The sequence below is a fragment of the Achroia grisella genome, unplaced genomic scaffold, assembly GCF_030625045.1.
Source record: "Achroia grisella isolate CSIRO2021 unplaced genomic scaffold, CSIRO_AGI_Agris_v1 utg1576, whole genome shotgun sequence".
NCBI classification, from domain to species: domain Eukaryota; kingdom Metazoa; phylum Arthropoda; class Insecta; order Lepidoptera; family Pyralidae; genus Achroia; species Achroia grisella.
Genome location: NW_026712658.1, coordinates 1,860,212 through 1,877,181, shown reverse-complemented (window position 1 = coordinate 1,877,181; position 16,970 = coordinate 1,860,212). Strand labels below are relative to the sequence as shown.

Below are 16,970 nucleotides of genomic sequence, written 5' to 3'. Positions count from 1 at the left end.
TACACTATTTTATATTTTATATTTAAAAAAATCCGTCATCCTTTGCAATGCATTTGTATTCATGAGTATGAATATTTAAAAAAATGTACTTATATGTTTATATAAGTTGTCCAGTACCCAAAAGACAAGCTCTGCTTAGTTTGGAACTAGATGGCGTTGTGTAATTTATCGAGAGATATTATTATTATTTCAGTATAAGCGTAATAAAATTAAAACAATTAGAATCGTACGCGGTTGGTGAATCCTTTCGTCTAATACAAAATGAGTTAATAGTCTTCAAGTAATTGAACAGATATTCACAAATAATAACTAAATCGATTGACTAGTAAAATTTGTGTCAAGATTTATAACAACAATCGAAATAAGATAATACAAAACAACAGACATGTGTATTATAGACATACCTACATATTTAAATAAGTGGTACATGCTTACTGTCCTCTTTCTAAAATAAAAATGTTATTTAATACTGAAATATAATAAATAATAAACAGTTAATGAATAGTTTAGTTATAAATGAACATTGGATTACAGACAAAGCTGACGTCTATGTCAGCTTTGTCTGTAATCCAATGTCCAGCCAATTGTAATAAAATTGAAAATTATAAAATAAACCGTATGCTGTTCTGGCTTCAGGTGTCAGTGCTGGCGTTAGGAAATGAAAGTTCCGTTTATTTCACGACTTTATTTGCCTCGGACTCAACAGGCTGTTGTATGTTCTGTTCTATTTGAATACAATTCAATTTTTGAATTTATAAATTGTAAAATTTTTGAGTTTGGAGTACTATTATTTACTATATTAGAATTTGAAAATAGAATGAACAGGCCATACATGACAGGAAAAAAATATTTGCATATGAAACCGGGTTTTTATTTTTTTTACTTATGAAAGAATATTTTTATGTAAAACTCTGCAAGCTCTTCTTTTTTAGTTGTTTATCTAAGTTTGTTCCATGGATTCAACTTCGGTAAAATTGTCATAAGAGCAGGGCCAATTATTATAAAAAGTATTGTTAATCATTCTGCGACAATAATGATAAATTAACACATTGCGGATTTTGCGACATTTCGTATACACAATTCTGGAAAAAATTATAAAAATATTTAACATTCATTCAAATTTCTAACATTTTTGTTTTGAATGTTCTAGGGAGTAAACGTAGACATAAATCATGCTAATGTATGTCCGCAATGCACATACTTCAATTATGATGAAAAATCGACACGAATAGAACTCATACCAAATTGTTTGTTCATTTAAAGTAGTTCTTTTCAACTAAATACCGCCTTTCCTACATGCCTCCATAGGCTACGGTAACCATTTACCATCAGATTGGCCGTATGCTCGTTTGTCACCATAGTAGTATAAAAACATATGTTTACATGTAGAATAATATATCAACACGTATCCAACTATTTATTAAAAAGTAAGCTAATGAAATATGTAAGTCCTATTATTTTTTAATCCCTATTTGAAATTCTGTTCTTAATAATTTGAATTTAGAATACATTTTTATTGAAATACAAAATGTACATAGTAATAACAAATTTAAAATACGAGTACCAATGCTAACATTTTACTGGATCGCATGACATCAGAATTTCGAATATTTTCCTCAGAGCAGTTTACAAAACCAATCCCGCCAAAAGCACACGGATTACTTTAGGTTTTTATTGGTTTCACCTTGCACTTTGTTACTGGCTTAGACTTTGGGGCAATTTAAAAATTTAAATTATGAATGCAGAGCTCATAGACGTTTGTATTTTTTTTTTGTTATTTTAATAAGATTTATGGCATAACTCAAGTAAATCGTAATTTTATCATGCAATTTACTAGCTAACCATCTTCAATCTCTTTTGGGTTCTATTAGTATTTATTGTTAGATTATGGCCGTATAAATAACCCTAACCCGCTTTTTCAGTAGTATGTAATTATGAAAACATGAATCATAGGCCACGTCATAAATGGCTTATTGTAAGTATTTTAATGAATAAAGTGTTAGTATGTTTGTCTTCATTAGAGAATACCTATATGATGAAATGAAAACTTAAGCTTAAAGAAAAGTAACACAATGTTACTGGAAGTCGTTTTTTTCTTAAACAATAAGAAAAATGTTTAATCTCTATATAGTGTAAATGTGTCATCTAAACTAAAAAAAAGTGTTCATTAGCTAAAGTTTAATTTACTGTTTTTTACTCAAAATAATAGTCCAGGCTGATGCTGAAAATATTAAATTGCAAAAACAAAACGTGATAAGTTTGTATCGACTGTTTCGCTTGTTCGCCGAAAGCATTCTAAATTCAAACAATAGCTCGAGTGTCCTTCTCCGGAATTGGCGCGGAAATTTTTGTTATCTTTTCGTATTCCCTGAACGGATTTTAAATTGAGAACACAAATGTTATGACGAAACACTAAAATGTCGCTTTTACAAACCAGTACATCAAGATTGAATAATTTGTAACATTTAATTTACGGTAACATGAAATTATTTATTATAAGTGATAGTACCATTCTTGGTCACGTTTTAATTTCTAGGAAGAGTAATCCTGTATTCACTACTAGTAACCGTCCACAAATACCGTTAGCGCGAGAGCACCATTCTACCATCATTCATAAAAAATAGGTAGGTACTGTACTCTTTATATAGGATAGATTTCACTCAAGACTTCTATTGCGTGTTTGTCGTTCGTTGCATGCCTTTATATCGCTCTCCGAGATCTGGGCTATCCAAAGAATTTTGAAGAACCGTTTCGGGTAGCGTGTACGTTACGTAATTGAACATTGCTACTGAAAGCGTCGAACAACCTTGAAATATGAAATACCCATTCAATGTATTGTTATTCCAAAATTCAAACTTAGTTTTTTTTGGTATGCGTGTAAATTACCAAAATTATAAGTATTTAAATGATAATCTAATAATTCTTAATAAAATTTGAAAAATATATAAAATGCTAAATTCAGAATAAGTATTTTCTATTTAATTATTTAACTCGATTTTATAATAGAGAATAGACTTTCTAAATTCTAATTAGTGCATAGTATTTTTTAAATTAACTTGTCTTGATTCTATCTTATTGTTTTGAATTATATCTTATGATCTTTACAAGGCAATTTAATTAATAAGTACATGTCTAAGTACAATATACTTTGGCAAACAAAAGCAGTCGTGTATGCTTATTGAGTTACGGATACTCATAAAATAGCAAATATGTACTCGAGTAAATATTCAAGTCGTAAACTGATCATACAGCCAAAACAGAAACCAATACTATTAGAAAGTTGTAACTCCGTTCCATGCTGCTTAATTGGCAGTGCAGTTTAAGTCTATAATCTACATTGCCGTTAGAAAGTGAAACTGCAATAATGAGCCTACTTAAAAAATACAGGTATGCCAAAATTTTTGATAGACTGAAGTATTTTATTTTTATAGCAAACTAATAAAATAGTCATATAAACCTATTTGGAAGAGAAAGTCAGAACATCGTGCCTAGTGGCGTGCTGTTTGAAAAGCCTGTGTCCAGCAGTGAACTTCAGTGGGCCGATGACAATGATGATGATGATAAACCTTCTTTATATGTAGTTTAGTAATACTTCAAATATGTTTCTCGAAACTTTTCAGTGTTGGGTACGTTATTACAATATTGTTGAAAACAAATTTTGTTTTATAAATATAAAGAACAATGTAAAACCTAGAAGGAACTCTACATTTCTAAGGGTGACTGTAACCGATTAATTAGCACCAGTTACCGTATTACCACCAATTTGATTAGACTTAGGTATAGTTAGGCCTTCTTCGCCTTCTATTTAGAAACTATAGTGTGATTTTGGTTTACCTAAACTTGAAACTATTTGATATAAGTACCTAAAGGACCATAGGTCTACAATAACCGCTTCACTTAAGTTGCATGTAATCATATACATATTTTCAGAATAGGTCTATTGTTATATTGATAAATCTTTACTTATGACGAATATAAGAATAAAAAGCGAGATTTTACCGCTCCGGTTTCGAATTACCGCCATAATCGACATTGATAAGAGTGCATTGTTTTTAAATACACTCAATTTTTTAACTCTCTCGAATGTGAATTAATAGACTTTACATCAATCTAGTTTCGATTTATCGAATAATCTTAACTGTATTTCCCGTTAATTACATAGTAACACAAACTTGAAACTAGAATTTCTTGTTTCTAGTGTAGTAGTTTGTAGTAGTTTCTAATAAGGTACAATAGAAATAGGCAAGTTTGACGATTTATAATATTGAATTTCATGATGTTCATTCTAAATATTATATTATTAATCGAATAATCAACAGAAATTGTCCACAATTGTTCATATATATAACTAGACACAACGATAATATTTATGACACACGCAAAGACGGATTATATACCAGGTTAAATCTACTAATCTCTATATTTGTCTGATAGAAAAAGACATTTGATCCCCTACTTCATTAGTTCATTATTAAAATGCATTAACAGCAAAAGGAACGAATCCGTGGGAACAGCGCATGCGCAAAACTCATAGTTGAATAATACTGCTAACATCAGAAGCCCGCGAATTCAATGTAAAGATCAAGACCCCCTATTACTGCGTTGGAAAATGACAAGCGACTATGCGCCATTTAGAAAACAACCGGCGTAATGAGGAATATAACACAAAGGAAAATAGACTTAAAAATTATATAGTTAAGTATCAAAAGACAGTTCTAGATATAATTGTTTTATTTTAGAACGGTTGGAAATGTCAAACCTTAACCTCAAAACCGTGAAGTCTTGAGTCTTGACGCCATATTGGTTGGGTTGGATATATTCGGATACATTCGTAATAGTTCGGCGCGCGTTTGGTGACAAATTTATGTTGAACTCCCCTTCTAAGCGCATTAGATCATTGTGAGATGCAATAGAAGTGTACTGTATGATTTACATTATATTAAATAATAAATTCTATATTATATATCGTATATATAATTGCAGTGTAAAATTTGCTTTTATATTAGCAATGTATTTTTCATTTTTATTATATCCGTATATAAAATTTAGTTACATTCACTAGTTCTAAAACCTTTATGCCTTGCAAAAGGAGCTGTGCATAATGTATGGATTACCACTGAATGCCTTACGCGGTTAGACGCTTGTTAAAAAAAAACCCGCGGTTTTTTATTTTATTCTTTGAACTATTTACAATTATCGTATTTTACTTGAATTCTTCTCTTTCGAAGACCTTTGTAGTTCTCATATTTATTTATAGTAACTAGAATTTACAATGTCATCCCCTTAAAAGTTCTGTTAGACATCAAATAGAAAAACGTGACTAGGCAACCCTATGACAAAATGTTCCTTTTTCAAATTTCATTTTACCTTACATAAACATTACATTAATCAATAATCAACTTTAAAGCCAATTACTCAAAGTTGAATATTAAAAATGGTCGTGTACACTTAAGACTATACTCCATTATTTAAAAACTTGACGAGCCTAATGACAAGGTTAGTATATGAAACGCATTAAGAAACTGGTTCTAAACATTCCCTCAACCGCAGCCGCCGTTAGTAAATAGACAAAAAATTGAAGCGGCCATCTTGGAAGTGATGACTTGCTACTGCTATAGAATAATAGTTACATATACCTACAGAGTGACATTTTTACAGTTTGCGCACACTCTAGAAAATATTCTAAAACATTATATTGCATAAAAACAAATTAACTTACAATAAAATTATCAATATTACTCAACTTAAAGTGATGATGTTTACAATAGTTTTTGTATTGGTCACATTTGACTAAAATCTGTTTTCATAATGAGCTAGTGGTCAAGTTTAGGTTCCATATGTGTTTTACACATATTATAAGTAGTTATGTATAGTTTTTTTTTTTGATTGAGCATATTTTTTTTACTCTTAGCTTCTGCGTTTGCGTTTTCGGGTTACGCTCGCATTAGCAGAGAATGTGAAATGTTTTATTTTAAGACGAGTGATTGGATTTGCGATGTTTTTATTTTTTAGATGATTATATATGGTTATAGAGGATATGGATTATTTACACTGATGAAATTGCGGTTCTTGGTATGTATCCTTTATTTTTTTTCAGTTTTGCGATTTATTTTTATTTTTTTTTGTTTTTATTTTTGTGTGATTATGAATTAATGAATTATTCGTGATTGCCAGTATGTATCCTTTTTTTTATTAAAAAAATTTTTTTTTTTATTTATAGTATATACACATTTTTTGATACTTTTACAAGATAATTACATGTTACGTTTGATTGTATTGTTTAAGATTGTGTATGATATATTTTATGTGCTCTGAGAAGGTATTTATGGTTGTTTTTTATTTCTTATTATAGTTATGTTAGTCAGTTATGGACCTACTTATTAGAGCTTGAGTTAAAGTAAATTATAATAATGACAAGAGTAAATACATAATAATATTCAATTTAGACGATACGTTCCTATTCTTTCGTTGCCAAATCACCATAATAATAATTCCCCAGTTTTTCCTGATACAAATTATATTTTGGTACAAACAACGAACTAATTAACCGTTAATTTTTTAAGAATGAATGAATAATAAAGTATTGAATTTTTCGTTATGAATAACAGGAAAAGGGAAAAATCTTGTTTTTGTCAGTTATTAAGGACATACGTAAGTACCCCACTAGGTATTTACCTATTGGTATAGTTGTCCATCGGTAAACACCGAAATGACGAATAACTAAACGGTGACTTCCCGTTTTATGTAATTATAATTTAGGATTTTGTTACAACTACAGTGATGTCCCAGAGGTCAATTTCAACGATGAATAATTTAAATTGTTATAGACTAATGATAAATATGTGTGTTGTAGAAATATGTAGTAAAACTATTCATGAAGGGATAAATATTTTAATGATAATGGATATAATTTTATTATATAGTTTTGATTAAAGAATACAAAAAATAAACTTTAAATATATTACTATCAAATGTTTCTCAACACACACCCATATTTATTATTAGTATTAATGGCGAACGGTGCGGTGGTAAAAGGTAGGTTCCCTTCTACCACCGCACCGCACGCCATCGACAGCGATTTCATTAACCACGCCATGGTCTGGACAGTACGGCTTCATAGAAGCTTCTTCTTGCGTATACTTAGATTGTGGTATCAGCTTGCTGCTGAAATTTCTCCAGAGGCTTTTCTTAAAGAATGGTACATTAAGGTTTCTTAAAGGTCGGTAATGCACACGTGAAACTCCTAGGGTTTCAGGCGTCTATAGCCTACGGTAAACGTTTAACATCGGAAAGGCCGTATGTTTGTTTGCCACCATGGGATAAAAAAAGATACGTTTGTCAGTCACTTAAATTGCTAGTTGCTGTCAAATGCTTAATTTTTTTTAGTAATATGTATTTAAGAATTATTATAATTTAGGTTTCAGCAATATTCATATTAACAATAACTGTGCCAAATTTCTTAATCTACGGTTATTTCATAGTCTAATTATCATAAAAGTAGATACCTGCTAAATTTATAGGTACCTTACGTATTAACATATTGATGAAGTCAAATACTGGAATTATTGTATCTGTCAGTAATAAATGATCCTTCAGCCGTTTAATACGTCATTCCACTGGTTTAGTTATCCCTCTGCACTCACCTCCATATTAGAACGATATTAGAATCGTTCGAAAAAAAATACTAACGTGGATGTATATATCGGAGATAAAATATTAAACTCCTTTTTGAGATGAATAGAATATAGCGTAAAATAAAATATAAATCGGAGTAATTTTTTTTAAGTTCTTTAACTATTTATTTATTATGTTGGCTAATTAGACAACAAAATGATAGAATTGATACTTAGGTACTACGAATTCAATAGACAAAAAACGTTATAAAAAGCATGACTTAAAAAATAATTTGAAATCTTGTTTTAAAAATATATTTAAGGTTGCATTTACACTGAACAGTGATTCGCATGTGCTGTTAAACTGGCCACTGTTTTAACTTAATTACTTATTTACTACATCTCCAACACATTGCCTCAACATGATTAGTCAACTGTGACTGTTGCCATTGTCGTAAACATAACACTACACTAGTTCGCATTTTACGCAGATTATATAAAATGAATACATTTAAAAAAACTCTACTAAAATCACACAAACACGTGTCATACATAACTCCATAGAATATCATTTTAATAACAATACATGTTTTCCTATTAATATTGATAGATAATTTAAAAATTTGTCCCTCAAAATAAATCGCATTATTATCAAAGCAGTCTGTCATGTCATCGTAGTTTCCTGGAATTTGTATTTAATTCTTGGTGCATTTGACAGATTGGCTATGTGATCTTTAAGTTCATTACATTATCCTTCTCTGCCATTCTTTATTAAACCATGAATGAAGAAATGAATGGGGGTTCCATTGGTTAGAAAATAGAAAGTGAAGATTTTAAGTAAAAATATTACCTACAGTCAATTTGACTCCTAGTTTATCACAGAGCAATGTTCCTTTTTTGGAAAACAATATCACATTATTTATTCGCTCACGACTTCCTCATTTGATTTCATTAAGATATAGAGTAGGGTATTCACTAATAGGTGCATAATATTCCTAAAGTTCCCATGGGAACTTAAAAAACAACCAAACACGGAAATGAGTTACTTTATTAAAAATAAATTGACCACCTAATAACAATATAGGTAAGCATCATGTATGTATATGTGTGTAGTCAGTACAAACATGCCGCTTCCGTGACAAAGCCCAATATTAACGTAAAATAAAAAAATCAAGAACCACACAATGGCAACCCCAAATCGTTCTCGCGATAACATAAGGGTGGGTCTAAACAATTGAAGTTTGGACATACACGAACTAATACTTTCTTTAATTAGTTTTTTGCGTGGATTTAAAAATAAAAGTATGTGAACAGTTTTATACTCTTTCAAATTAAGGAACAAGAATCGCTTGTCAATTATTAGAACTTTTTAAATTAATTTAATTTAGTAGAGATATATTACATAAGTATCTATAAAAAGGTTGTAATCCCTATTCTATTTATAAAACTGTTTAAAAAAAGATGATTTCAACCAACTTCATAAGAAGAAGGATACATAGGAAAGAAGGAATACATACAACTCCCCGCACTGTTCTATTATAAAAACTAGTGATTTAATATTTGTTATTTTTGATTAGGTATAGGGTTTATAAATAATTTTATGTATTTTCGTCCATAACCTTCCATAAAAATGTGACAAAATACTGAAATACTTAGCAAAATGCGTTCTATGGATTCCGGGAAATGAAGTACCAGACAGTAATAGACGACAACTTTGTTTTATATCACAGATAAGATAATAATTCTTTTATACTAAGTACGCCGAACTTGATTTCGTTCTTCGTTCCATACATGTCACTGATCGTGAATAATCAATTGAAACATGCATCGTAACCTTCTGCTGCTGTCTGTTGTGTTTGAAGTAAGAGACAACCTATGTCCTGTCTCGTTACCCACGTCTTTATAACAAAATCACGTTAAATTATATTAATGAGTGAAAATAAAACAAATAGAATCAATTCTTCAAATATTATATTAACTATGCACACTTACAATAATTTTCAAAAAATTATCTGATGTGATTTGTTTTTTCCTAATTATACGTACCTATATATAATGATTGCGTAAAATTTAAAACAGTATATAATAATTATCTATTTATTTATTATCAGGGTAACTTGCCCATTTGGTTAGTATTACAGATTTCTTATAGTTAATGTTAGTATGTACAGACGCAATTTACACACACAATAATAAATTATAATAATATATATTATTTGAAGTCGATATTTATCTATGACAGGCAACAATATATGAACAACCTAATTAATTTGTTACTCAAAATCGACAAATAATGAACCAAACTGCATTTATAGCGGCATATGAACAAAATAATCTATTACCAAAATATTATATAATATTTGTGATACTCGTATATAAAAACAGAAGCAGCTAAAACGTAACAGTATAGTACTGTCATGTCCACCCAACCTAAAATATCGACCAGTACAAAAATGTCCAAACGGGTTTTTAATATTTCAAACGGCGCAATTCGGCCACAGCAATCGATACTAACTAGCCACTGTCATGTACTGGCCACTGGCAATGCAGCCTTGCATTGTGTGTTAAAAGCTATGTTTTTTAACGTTTTATTGTATGCAAAAATGCGGTTGGGCCGAATATGAAAATAGTTTTTGGGACGAAAATAGATGATATTTGCACCGCAAAAGATTATTTGTTATGAGATTAATACTAATGTAATTTTAGGTATTCCAAATCGTGAACTCAGTGCTCAATATGTCAATACATATACATATTAGTTATATATCGACAGAACAAAGAGAAATTGTCAAAATTCTTTTAGATTCTTTTTGTTGGCGACCTGCCGCTGAACTCTTTTGATATTTTTATTATTTTTAAATGTATATTCTCTTATTGTCCTTTTGATAGTTTCGCAACGGCACATTCATATATTGTATTATTATAAACTACGTGTTTTCATCATTTAGACACCCATACAGTCCACCGATCCATTACACTTTTATTTTAAAAAATAACGTAACGTCGAAATATATTAACATTTGCCGAGATAGAAAGTTGAAAATTAATACTTGGGTAAGTATATATTAAAACAATTTTCAACTTTCTATCTCGATAATTATATGAGTTATAAATTTTTGAAACTCTTTTTTGGTTCTGTTGTAAAGTTGGTTTGTTCAAGTTACGATAATTCCGCTTTCTTCCGTCTTGTGTTATGTTATGATAAGTGATAATTACATTTTTTTAAATATATACTCGATATACATAGAAAACAACCAGACCGATACAATCATACTCATTAATACAAAAGTTTGTACCATACATGGATTCGAAACTAAAGCCGTCAATATATACCTGACATACCTTTTTCTAAATAGTTAAATTTAGTACCTACTTATATTTTCATCCAAGTTAAAAAACAGAAGACATGTTGAATCTGTTATTGTTCCGCTAGTTTTATTACAACAACAATCCAGTGTGAAGGTGGCCACCGTTTCTTTCGAATTCAACAGTAAGTGAAACCACTGGGACCAGCTAGTTGTAAGTAGTAATTTTGTTCGAGTCGCCAACTTCAGTACCATGCACAAATTAAAATCGTTATTATAGTAATTTTATTTATCACATATAAGGTGTAAATTGCAACCGATTTCGTGTAGTCAACCGGTATTTAATGAATTGAATTATATCGAGTATTGATATAATGTATGTATACATTTAATTCTCTCACTTTCAAAAATGGAATCGCTTTTAATTTAAAAAAATACAAAACCGATATAAATTTTTAAAAAGTTTTGCCTATTTCAGCTACCAGCAACCTGTTTTATAAGATAAATCAGTGAAATCGCAGGATAAGGGCATGCAATCTTAAACCTATGGATTGGCAACGTGTAACAGGTATCACGGTCGTCACATTATAAAGTGATGTTCATGTACTATATAGTTTTATAAGATACCGTAATCCATTCAATTTAATATCTACATAAAAAAACTCTCATGACACGATTACAAAGTGCCTGATATTAATCTTAGAAATTTGTAAGTCTTTGGTAAACATCTCATTCTATGATTGTGGCAAAAGATACAAACATTTGTTTCTACTTATTGCTGCACATTACTGGGTAGATAATACAATCTCAATTGAGACAGTCCTGATTTTAAAAAGTCAATTAAATAAAAATATGATTTTTTCTTGAGACGTATGCCATCGTACAATTAAGAAAAAAGATAAAATTTTGAATGTAGAGAACAATGAAGGGTAAATGTACCTAATCTGAAAAATCAACAAGCCAAAGTGGCAATTGGCTGACCTTGTAGCTCGTAGAACCGTCACATAGTAGGCAACCATACTGGATGGACCGACGATCTAAAATATAATAACAACAATAAATAAAGCATCCGTGCGACACCATTTATTCATTTTATTTTATTAATAAATTACTAGGTGAATTCAAAAATATTCACGAAGCATGATATTTCAGATGGATAGAAGGATGCTCTGTTCTTTTCTACCTTCATTCTATTCTTCCAGTAATCTTTACGTGAACAATCAGTTTTCGCATGGTTACAAGTTTACAATTATTTCATTTACTAGCTGGTCTAGGCAACTTCGTCTAGGTCAAACCTTTCCCCCTTTTCCCCGTTTTGCACTATTTTTCATTGCAGCTCTGCTCGTATTGGTCGTAACGTGATGTTATATATCCTCGATAAACTGGCTATCCTACACTAAATGAATTTTCAAAATCGGAGCAATAGTGCCGGATATTAGATCAATCATTCAAACTGACTAACTTTACCTCTTTTTAATATGTTAAGGTATAAGGGATATTTGAGGTACTAAGGGAAAAGTAAACCCCATTGATTGCAAACAGAATAATCAAAATTCAGTGAAACTCATATCGTCTAATATGTATGTATCTCAGTCGGCTGTAGGGTGCAATTAGGCGTTGAAATTATTGAATAAGAGCTATGATATTTACGATCTCTGGAATGGCAACGCAATATTGCAATATTGGTATTGTGCATATAATGTATCTATATACACGGTTACCGTTTACCATCAGGTGGGCCGCCAACTTGTTTAATATATAAAAAATATAATACAATTGTTGTATTAACAACTTCCTTCTATTTTGAAGTTGGTTCAAAATTCACAAATAACTGATTAATTTACGACCATATTTGCCTTATTCGTCAGCCGAATTTGTATTTTTTTGTGGTTTTCGGCTATTATCTAAATGTTTGGGACTCTTTTCCTTAAAGTGCGGTATAGTTATTGAACAAAGAATGGATATTTAAATTTAATAATATTAGGACCGTTTTAAATGTTACATATAGGTATATTTATTCTGAGTAGATCATTCACCATCATCATCATTTCAGCCTATTTTGCTAATATTGATCCAAGTAACGTGTTTTTTCGGGACGGAATTTTCATCCAAGGAAATCGAATTTTATGCTGATTTCACGATTATGTTTTTAACCTATATTTGATGGTAGGTATATTCTTTTCACTCTATTCTTACACACAAATTTTGGTATGGATTAAGATAAATAATAAATCTCCAAAGATCTATACATTCTCACAAACTTTCGAAACCTTTCATCCTAACAGTATTTCGTATGGGTACCATTTATGGGATATTATTTATTCGTTGTCTCATGAGTGTTGTACTCATGGTTCCTACTCACTAAGGGTCTTCTTAGTACTGTCCCGCTTTATGTAGAGTTGGTTTCTACCACTAAGGATGATATAGTACTTTTCTACGTCTGACAGTATTTATATATCTACTCTCGGATAGAATTTGATCATGTAGCTTCACGTAAGGTAAGGCACCACAATATCTTGCCAAGTATCATCCAAATCGGTTTAATAGTTTGTGAATATGATTAAATTATCATAATTATTGCGTCATGTGAAGAGAATATCAATTTGTTGAAGAGTCCAGAGTCAAGTGTTTATTTAGCACCTCGCGGTTTAGCACACCGGGTTAATTCCGATGGTTGCGGGTTTGATTCCTTGCGCGGTACACATATTTCGTTAATATGATTGTTTGCATTAATCTGGGTGTCTTCTGAATGTATTATGTATGTATGTATAAAAGGTAAGTATATCTATGTCAGTTTCTAGAATCCATAACACTAGCAGAGCTAGAGCAAATGCCGCTACGTGAATTATCCAGGGTTATTATTATTATTATTTAAGTAAATACTTAGACCAATGATAGAAATTTATCAGTGGTCTAGTACCATAACACAAGCTTTGCCTAACTTAGAACTAGATGACACTGTATATACCTATTGTCCAGGGATATTGTTATAATTAAATAACTTCATTTCAACCGATTGCTAAAAGATATTCGTAATTTCTTCTTAATAAGTTCTTAATTTCTCTGACTTTGTACAAAGTTTTCTGCGTGGGTATGTACCTCTGTATGACCTGTTTCAGCTGTCAAGCGGCTTGCTTTGTAAGATGTGTTTGGGTTGAAGGACAATTTATATGCCAGTCCAATTACAAGATATGAAGACATGACATCTTAGGTCTCTAGAAAGGAAGTGCATGAATACTACCACAGATATCATACCATGACATGATCCTTTGTGCTGTACATATATATATATAGGTGACGGTCACCACTAATCATCAGGTGGCATCGGTATTTTATATGTAGGTATGTTGTGTACAGTATAATTATATTATAATAAATTAATAGAAAAGAATTATCGCTAAAATTAGAAAATGTTTAACATAAGTGTCTAAATACATTGATAGTAAATATATAGATAAGAAAATGTGAATTAAAAAGTTGTAACAAGATAAATTTCCAAACAAAATGTCGAACATTTAATAAAGTTATTTTAATTTAAATATAAAGATTGTTTAGAACAAAATATATTATCAATTAATTATCGATGGACAAAACAAACCTAGATGAACTAGGTACGTACTACATAGATACAGCTAGTGATAGCCCGAAGGCCAATGGTCTCGGCCCAAGGGAAAACGACGCAAAACCGCTCATGTGAGTTTTAAGATACAAAAATACCCTAGCAAGTTCGTCAACCCAAAAAACTCGACAATCAAACAAACGTCAGTACGAAAACGACTAGACACTCCCGACAATAAGGACGAATCTCCTGTGAACGAACTCACCCTATCTAGCGAAGTTAGCGATCGACACATAAGTGAATTTGCAATTCCAACGCAGCAATGCACTCGACCAGCGGCTGACTTCGCTTCACTCAATCAAGTTCATAGATTAAGATTGGCATTTCGTAGACTGACTGTACATAATTATTATGACTTTACAATAAATTAAACTTACCCAAGAATGTCGCAGTATCTGTCCATAAGCATTCAGTTCTTCATGTACGTGTTCTTTGACAAGAAAAAAATAGTTCACGATCACCTTAGAATAACCTAGTCTCTAACTTTGCACTTTATCATCACATTAGTTTGTACAGAGAAGGCACTATGTCTACATCACAAAATTGAGCAAAGTGAAAATTAAAAAAATAGTTTTCACTTTATGAGGTCATCGAACGCAGCGCGACTATTCCATCGCATTCGAAAATGGAACGTTTCGAACACATCCCCGTGAAGTCCGAAATGAGAATTCGGAGGCTGTCGTTTCCTTTGCGGTGTCCATTCGGCGGGATTTCGTTTATTTCCGCGTGTAAACACGAAGCGCGTGCGGTCACAGCTCGCGCGCAACTGAAGATTGTCGTAGGTTAAGTTTGGAAAAAAACACCGCTAGCTCAATTTTCCACTACGGACCCGCACAGTTTTACCGCACCAAAAACACGCCAAGCACTCGGGCATTGCCACTTATTAACGTAAGGTAAAAGTTTCTGTCACTAATAAAATAGTTTACTCATATCGCCACTTTTGTTTTGACAACACCATGTGTAACAACCGCGGGAATATAGGACACAGCGTAGATGGCGCCACCCTCTCTAAAAAAAGTACGGATCCGGGATCGCACACAAAAATAACACCGCTAACCAAACAAACTTGCAACGCGCGTAAACACAACGAATTTACTGAATGCCACTTTTCATTAAATTATTTCGCTATGCACCGGCCGACGTCACCGAAATAGCAGACGCGGGGCGGCATAGTCGTCTCTCTCTCGCACGCTGATGTAGTTAGCTTTTCTTACTTATCTAAATTGGAACATTCGGAATTTGAATTTGAACTGTCATGTTTTCTATTTTGATTAGCTTTGGTTTTTAGGTTAGTTTTAGTTGACGCGCGGTGCATAGATCGTGCATACGTGCACGGAACTGCAGTTGCACTGAGGCTAGATGACATTCACAGAGGCTTAAACTCAAGTTCAGACGGATACGGCGTCAATAAACTGGCCGACGTAGTTCGTAACGTGCCGCGATGTAATTTTATATCAGTCACTCATTACAAATAAGTCATCTTTGAGATTAACTATCTACTTACATGCATACTATATGTAGGTACCTATCTGTCTACGATACGTTTTAAGGTGTAATAATCTGGTGGGTAAATACCTACATTTCAATAACTAATCACATTTTTATATGAATTATACAAAAAGATCAAGGAAACAACACAATTAATTGATTATTGTTAATAGCTCTATTTAACTATTTCTGAAGCATCAAACAAAACAAGTACGAGTTAATGACGTTGATTTTATTTAACCTTGTCAATGTTGACATTTGTATGAAAATCATTAATTCAAATTATTAAAATATTGGTTATAATTTAGAAACTGTGTCTGCAACCTTTCCTTCACATTTATGACTCTGTATTGCTCATATAGTTTTTTTTAAATGAACTTAAGTCAGTCAGCACAGCGTAATGAATTCACAAGGAATGGTTACCCTCTGGTCTTTTATGTCTAAGTCCACCTGATATGATATTGTACCAATGAGACCAGAGACCGATGAGATCTATTAACAATCTTCTTCCACCTTGTAACTATTGAATGAATTATTGCAAGTAAAACTATTACTTTCGTATTTCTAACAGTACTTTTAGGGGGGAAATAATAGTAGGTAATGGGAAATAGTGATGATACTATTCAGGAGGACTAAGATTCACTTTGTCACACCTTCAGCCGAAACACATTTTAAAAAGCAAGCTGTTTAGCGGCTGAAATAGGCGGAACTTACGCAGACGACTTTTTACAAAGTCCACCTCGGTCATAGATGATGTCACTTGAGTCAATTGTTTTAATATTGGTTACCTCAATTTTATAAAATCTGTCCCAAAGCAACGCGTAGCCAAAACAGCTAGTCATTAAATTAAAATATAGGCATATAAAATATTTTCTAAAATGTGTAAAACTCGCATATTGTATAGATACTTAGATACGAAATTAGCAATATTATCAAGCAAACCAC

At 31.6% G+C, this 16,970-nt stretch overlaps 1 protein-coding gene across 4 annotated transcripts in view; it reads right to left on the bottom strand.

The window, feature by feature from the left end:
* The window catches only part of LOC131841299 (mushroom body large-type Kenyon cell-specific protein 1), a 164,890-nt gene extending 149,033 nt beyond the window's left edge, over window positions 1–15,857 (bottom strand). For all 4 annotated transcript variants that reach the window (XM_059189617.1, XM_059189618.1, XM_059189621.1 and 1 more), the window contains exon 1: window positions 14,915–15,857. The gene's annotated coding sequence lies outside the window, so the exon portion shown is untranslated. The remainder of the gene's footprint in view (window positions 1–14,914) is intronic.
* Between the last annotated feature and the right edge of the window lie 1,113 nt (window positions 15,858–16,970).